The following is a 6,566-nucleotide window of genomic DNA, read 5'->3' as shown; positions in this document are numbered from 1 at the left end:
TGTTTTGTCATTTATTACATTACGTAACTGCACCATCCTCTCTCTCTCTCTCTCTCTTTCTCTGTTTCGCTCTTTTATTCGCAATATTATGAATCTATTGTTCACTATAAATAACATTCCCAGATTCCTAATTACAAGACCAAAGCGGCTGTTATTACACGTGACTCCGTCAGAAGACCTGCTTACGCAACGCAACGTCTGCTGCGTGAACCTGCAGCGACTTTGTTTTTTTTTTTTTTCGGTTTTTGCATGTGCAACGGCGTTTCCGCGTGCGGCTCGAGTAGCGTCGAATCTCTTTATCTACGCTCAAAAAGGATTCGGCGAGAGGGACGAAAAAATTAAGAAGAAAACAGGGATCCAGCCACGAGCGGGATCAACCCCCGACGACGAGGCTCGATTTCCGGGCGACACGGGCGGGGCGTCTTGCGGAAATCGAGCTGCGAGAGATCGAGTAAGTTGACGAGTGCTAGGTACGAGGATGAGAACGGTCGCGGGGCACACGAGCGGACGATCGTGCGCCGACGAGGAGAGTCGAGGGTCGGCGAGAAAAGCCATTATGCAACGGTGCAGGGTTTTTGTGACATCTCGCACGAGAGAGGCGTCTCATTGCTATCGATTACGTTTAACAGAGAATAAGTCCGCCTTACCACTTTGTACTCGGAGAATACTCTCTTCGTCAGCCTCCTTTTTCTCCTCTTCGCCCTTTATTTCGTCTAATATGTTTAACGTGAGTGCGTTACGTAAGCGCGACTCGTAAAGCGCGCGAGGAAATATTGCCGTGTTCTCCAGCCGCGCTTGTATTTTCCCCGAGAAGATGTACCTCTACGTAACTCTCTATTTTCGCCTTGTTCCGTACATATTGTTCCGCCACATTTTTATTGCGGATATTTTAAATTTCCCCGACGTCCCCGTCACCACGCGGTCTTATTTTGCGCGGACCACGTCTCGCAATTGCGGCAAACGCGGCAACTTGGCAATTTAGCGAACACCTCTGCGTCCGACATTCCGGAGAAATGCGCTTTTCTAACCGAATGAAAATAAGCCAGCGTTTTATTTAATACGTTTTCTCAGCTTGGTTTTTATAACTAGCGTTGTAAAAACATAATCTTAGCGCGTTGCGAGTACTGAGGAGAACAAGCAGCTCGTAATACTTCTTTCTTTCGCTGAAGTCGAATGTATATTACCCTCACATGCGGGGATTCGAATTTACTAGAGCGAAGAATGCGGACCAACTGGATGCGAAACGAAAATTGCTCGCGAATCTCGACGAGAAAAAATTGGCACGTGATGTATTGGCCGAAGAATTCAAACGGAACACACAGAGATGGTGATCATTCTTTAGTTTATTAGCCGGCTTTTAGATTTGTTTTTTGTTTTATTTATTTTATATTACGAAAAATTCTCTTTTTTAATTTGTGTTTTAACGTTGTATTAATAAGCAAATTTTTACGAGAACAACCGACAAATTTATCATGCAATATAATTTATTGTCATTTGATAATTATATCTTTTTGTTAAAGTTATTTAGACTCTTTTACTTTTCACCATTTTGAACTTATTTTCAATCAAGCGTTTATTCCATCACAGTTTCAAGTTAATTTAAAACTATCAAAAATCTTTGCACTTTGGTTAAAGAAAATGCGCAGATTCCTGCATTAAGAAAAAAAATGAATAACTTGAATTTTAAAAAAAAGTTAATTAATTAATTAATTTTTAAAAATGTTTGTAAAAAAAGTGAGCCGGAATTTTCGTTACAAATAACCAACAATACATCCTCGCAGTTGCAAAGAATAAAAATTTCTGATAGTATTTATTTCTATTTTTGCTAAAGTGCAATATTAACCCTTAGGCGGGCGCACCGCGGCACTGACAATGAGAGATGCCTCCAATGCTTGGTGTAGACCAAGTAAATTTTTTTAAAAGAATTGCCTAATTTTTTATTACAAAATCTAATAGCTGGTCTCTAGAGCTGTTCAAATCACTATAACAAAGTAATATTTCCTTAATTATTTTTCGAGTTATAACCGTAGCATTTCGTAGCACTTGGGCTTATCTTTCGAAAAATATAAGTCTTACAAAAAAGTGTTTCAGATAAAAGTTATAGGGCATAAAATGGTCTAACTACTGATGATACCAGTTTGACATGGAGGGATGTCGCCAAGGCTAGGTAGAAGACAAATAAATTATTTATATAGAATGCCTTATTTTTTATTACAAAATCTAATAGCTGGAGTCAAGAGCTTTCCAAAGCAATAAATAAAATTATTTTTTTTTTAAGTGCTTTGCGAGATATGAGGTCAAACATTTCTAGGGCCCTAGCGAAAACTGTACATGGACGCATTTCTTCAAAAATATATGTTTTACAGAAAAGTGTTTCAGATAAATGTTATAGGGCATAAAATGGTCTAATTTAATTTATCACTAGCAAATTTAATACTGTAAAAAAACTATTACAGAATTATATTATAATATAATATAATTATATTTTAATATAATAATAAATCTATAATTCTATAATAATTCTTTTTTGGTATTGAATTGGCTAGTGACTTATTATTTATTTTGAGTATTGAAAGTACTGTTATTAATATTCAAAATAAATAATTAATTATTGTTCAATTTAATTTTGACAATAATTGACAAAGATGTTTAGATTCTTTCCTGCCGTATAATCTCTGTTCGTACGGTTAGAGAAGAATTAAAAATATAATTTTTTGCATTGTTCTTTTATGAAAAATAGTTTTACAAAATAAGAAAGAATTGTGGAATGTTGCATAATCTAATTGCGTAATCTAATTCAGTAAAAAAAAAGTAATACTACATTATTTAAAAATTATTTATTTATTATTAAAATAAAAAAAAAATTTTAATTTAGTTTTACTTACTAATTTTTATTTAATTTAAATTTGCGTTACCGTTTTTCGAATAATCATTGGTCATAATGCACGAATATTTAGAAAGGAGCGCGCGTCTTGAACTTGCCTCAAAATTCGTGCAAATTCAGATGGCTAGGCATTTCTGTCCACGTTTATACCCATGGAGGTAAGAATTACCTCCATGTTTATATCATGGTAAAAAGACAAAGGTATATTCTTGCGTATATTTCCGAAAGCACCAATTAGGAATTTATCAAAGTCTACGTCACACTAAGCGGCAATTTAAAACAGTAATTCTGTAGTAGTTATTTATGAAAGCATTTTTAGCAAACATTTTGACTATTTATAAAAAAAAATTATATTATTAAAAATAAAATTTAATTGTAATTAATTAAAATTTTTAAATAATAATTAATTTTAGTTTTGTTATTATTATGCAAATATTTAAAAAACTGGTTTTTTATTAGTAATTTCTGCATCTTTTTTTGTTTTCGCCTATGATTTTCAGAAACATCTTCAGCGATAAGAAGAATCGCACAGAATGCGTCCTCAAGGCATGGCGCAAGAACTTTATCACGGCTTAACTGGTCTTGGAATGAGTTTGCTTGGTAATTGCTTAAAAATTGTTTTATTAAACCTAGAATAAACACGTGAGCTTAACTAATATTAATACCCGCATCCCGGTCATTTTAATCAAAATATATTTTTACATATACATATGTAATATAAATAAATAATAAAAAAAAATTTTTCAATATTTTAAAAGAACTTAATAGTTAATGAAAATAATCATCTTTTTATGTCGCTTTTTCTTTTGTTTCTTTTTTTCTCTTTTTTTATATTTATTGCTTTTATTAAACTAAATTAAATTTATTAAACATATGTATTTCTAACGTATGTAAATTTAATAAAATGTATTAATATATTTTAACTTTATTACAATTATTAACTTATCAATATATGTAATAACACAATAACAAGAGAACTATATTTGTTCTAATTTATATATGTTTTATGTTTCCTTTAAGTTAATGGAATGTTTTTACAATTATTAACTTATCAATATATGTAACAACGCAATAACAAGAAAACTATATTTTTTCTAATTTATATATGTTTTATGTTTCCTTTAAGTTAATGGAATGTTTTTATAGTTATTAACTTATCAATATATGTAACAACGCAATAACAAGAGAACTATATTTTTTCTAATTTATATATGTTTTATGTTTCCTTTAAGTTAATGGAATGTTTTTACAGTTATTAACTTATCAATATATGTAACAACGCAATAACAAAAAAACTATATTTTTTCTAATTTACATATGTTTTATGTTTTCTTTAAGTTAATGGAATGTTTTTACAACTATTTATAACTTATCAATATGTAACAACGCAATAACAAGAAAATTATACATTTTTCTAATTTATATATGTTTTATGTTTCCTTTAAGTTAATGGAATGTAAATTGTAAATTTTGAATGTAAATTTTTATAAATCACGTCCTACATAATATATATCTCATTACTTTGAGCCTAGAATTTGTCAAATAACACTTTAACAAATGTAATTGTTCAAGTTTTAATAGAAAATATTAATTATAAAGAAAATTATTCAATAAAATGAAATGGGTACCATATTACCCTCTTTTCCTCTAATATTTAAAATTTGCACAACAAATTAAATTAATTAAAGTTGCATTAAGAAAATTAAGTTAAATTCTAAGTTTACTGTTAAAAATATTATTTGTATTGTTTTATACTAGAATGTAATTTTTTTTAATTAGATTTTTAAAATTATTTTAAATGTCAATTCAATAAGAAAACTTGTAAACATATTTTATATACAGTTTCATTATATATTTTTTTTAGATAAAAAAGCGCTAATGATGCGTCAATTATTGTAAACATACCAGCTTATCAGTGTTATCGAAATGTTTTTACATTTATTTATAACTTATCAATATGTAATAATGCAGTAACAAGAAATGTGACATCGCACCGAATGTTAACGGCATCCACTCATTATTGTTTTTATAAAATATTCATTACATTTATTTTGTAAAATTACAAAAAATATTGTTACTAACAAATTCATTCGCACATTCAAAACTGTATCATTTTTAATTATTTATAAATTATGTGCAATTTGGAAAGTATTATACTAATGGCAGTTTGTTTTATTTTATGTGCAATTTGGGAAGTATTATATTACTTTAATTTCAGAAATATATTGAAGTATTATAGGCAGATTTAAGTATTATGGAATGTATATTATATTTTTAAAAGAAGGTATATAACATTTTTACATAAAATGTATTTTTAATTAAATATTTTAATTTCTGGTATGATTTTTCCGTCTTTTGAATCCGTATTAAACGACTTCCGAGAAATAATGAAATTGATGTCGAATCGATATCAATTCGATGTCAATATTAACTTCCAAAAAGCATCGAAATTCGAATATTTTAACATCATGTAGATGTCAAATTTGATTTTATTTCAACCATCAAAATGATATCAATTTGATGTCGATCCGACTTATCACGTAGGAAAAAAACTCTAAATTTTTCAGAGTTTTATCCTTCATTTTCTCTAAAAGAATATTGTTACCGTACGTATGCAGGGTTTATCAAGAGTTAAGATAAAACGTATTAAGGGTGACCAAGGATTAAGATAAAACGTATTAAGAGAGAAAAAGCGTGATTGAATGGAGGCAGAATATGGTATTGCGCTTCAATTCGGCGCAAATACCAATCAAATAAATAGGAGAGCGACTGCCATAAAACACATATACCCATAGTAGCGTAGCCGAAAGAATTTACGAATTTCGGTTAAACAACGGCACGGACGAACTCCGGAGATTGATGTCCCACCGTCGTCGTCTTAGCAATTACTCTCGCGGCGATATTTGTTTCTCCTCTCGTCGCCTTCGTCCTGCCGACTGTCCTGCATCCAAAGTAGTTTTTATCACCGGTATACGATCAACGCTTGCAAGATCCCGTTGTATTAATTCCTAATTTAGCCCACCATTTATCGCCGTAGGCGACTATTCTATTCCGGCAGCGCACAATTTATCTCGTCCGCCCAAGAACGTGCGTTCAAACTTTTTATTAAGGGTAAATAAGATTAATTTCGAAAATTATTTTAGAATTTAGAAGATGTTTATTTATTTACACATGTAATATGTCGAAATACATTCAAATAATATATAAAATATCTTTATAAACGTGTTATCGTATCTAATTATGTTTTAATATTTATATGTGCTGAATACTGTAAAAAATCCAATTACATGAAAAAAAATAATTGTTTTCTAAAAAAAATATTGATATAATTTGCTGTATATACTGTAAAAAATCTATGTATAATCAAATATAAAAAATTATAATTATCTGCACGTAAAATGTATCTAGCTATACATATAATTTCCTTTTCATGTACAATGAGATTAATCACACATGTTCCTTCTCTGTTTGTATAAAATATAATAAAAAGAAAAGTTGAAAAAAAATTAGAAAAATAATTTTTGCACTTTCTTATAAAAATTTGAGAAAATAAAAACAATTGTTATGGCGTATATAATTGTTAATTATAACACATATGGATAGATAATTACATACAAAATATTTTTTAATATAATATAATTAAACATGCACATATATATCTTGTATGTATAGTGTTTCATAT

Source organism: Solenopsis invicta, chromosome 3 (assembly GCF_016802725.1).
Source record: "Solenopsis invicta isolate M01_SB chromosome 3, UNIL_Sinv_3.0, whole genome shotgun sequence".
Taxonomy (NCBI): domain Eukaryota; kingdom Metazoa; phylum Arthropoda; class Insecta; order Hymenoptera; family Formicidae; genus Solenopsis; species Solenopsis invicta.
Note: the sequence above shows the minus strand (reverse complement) of the source record.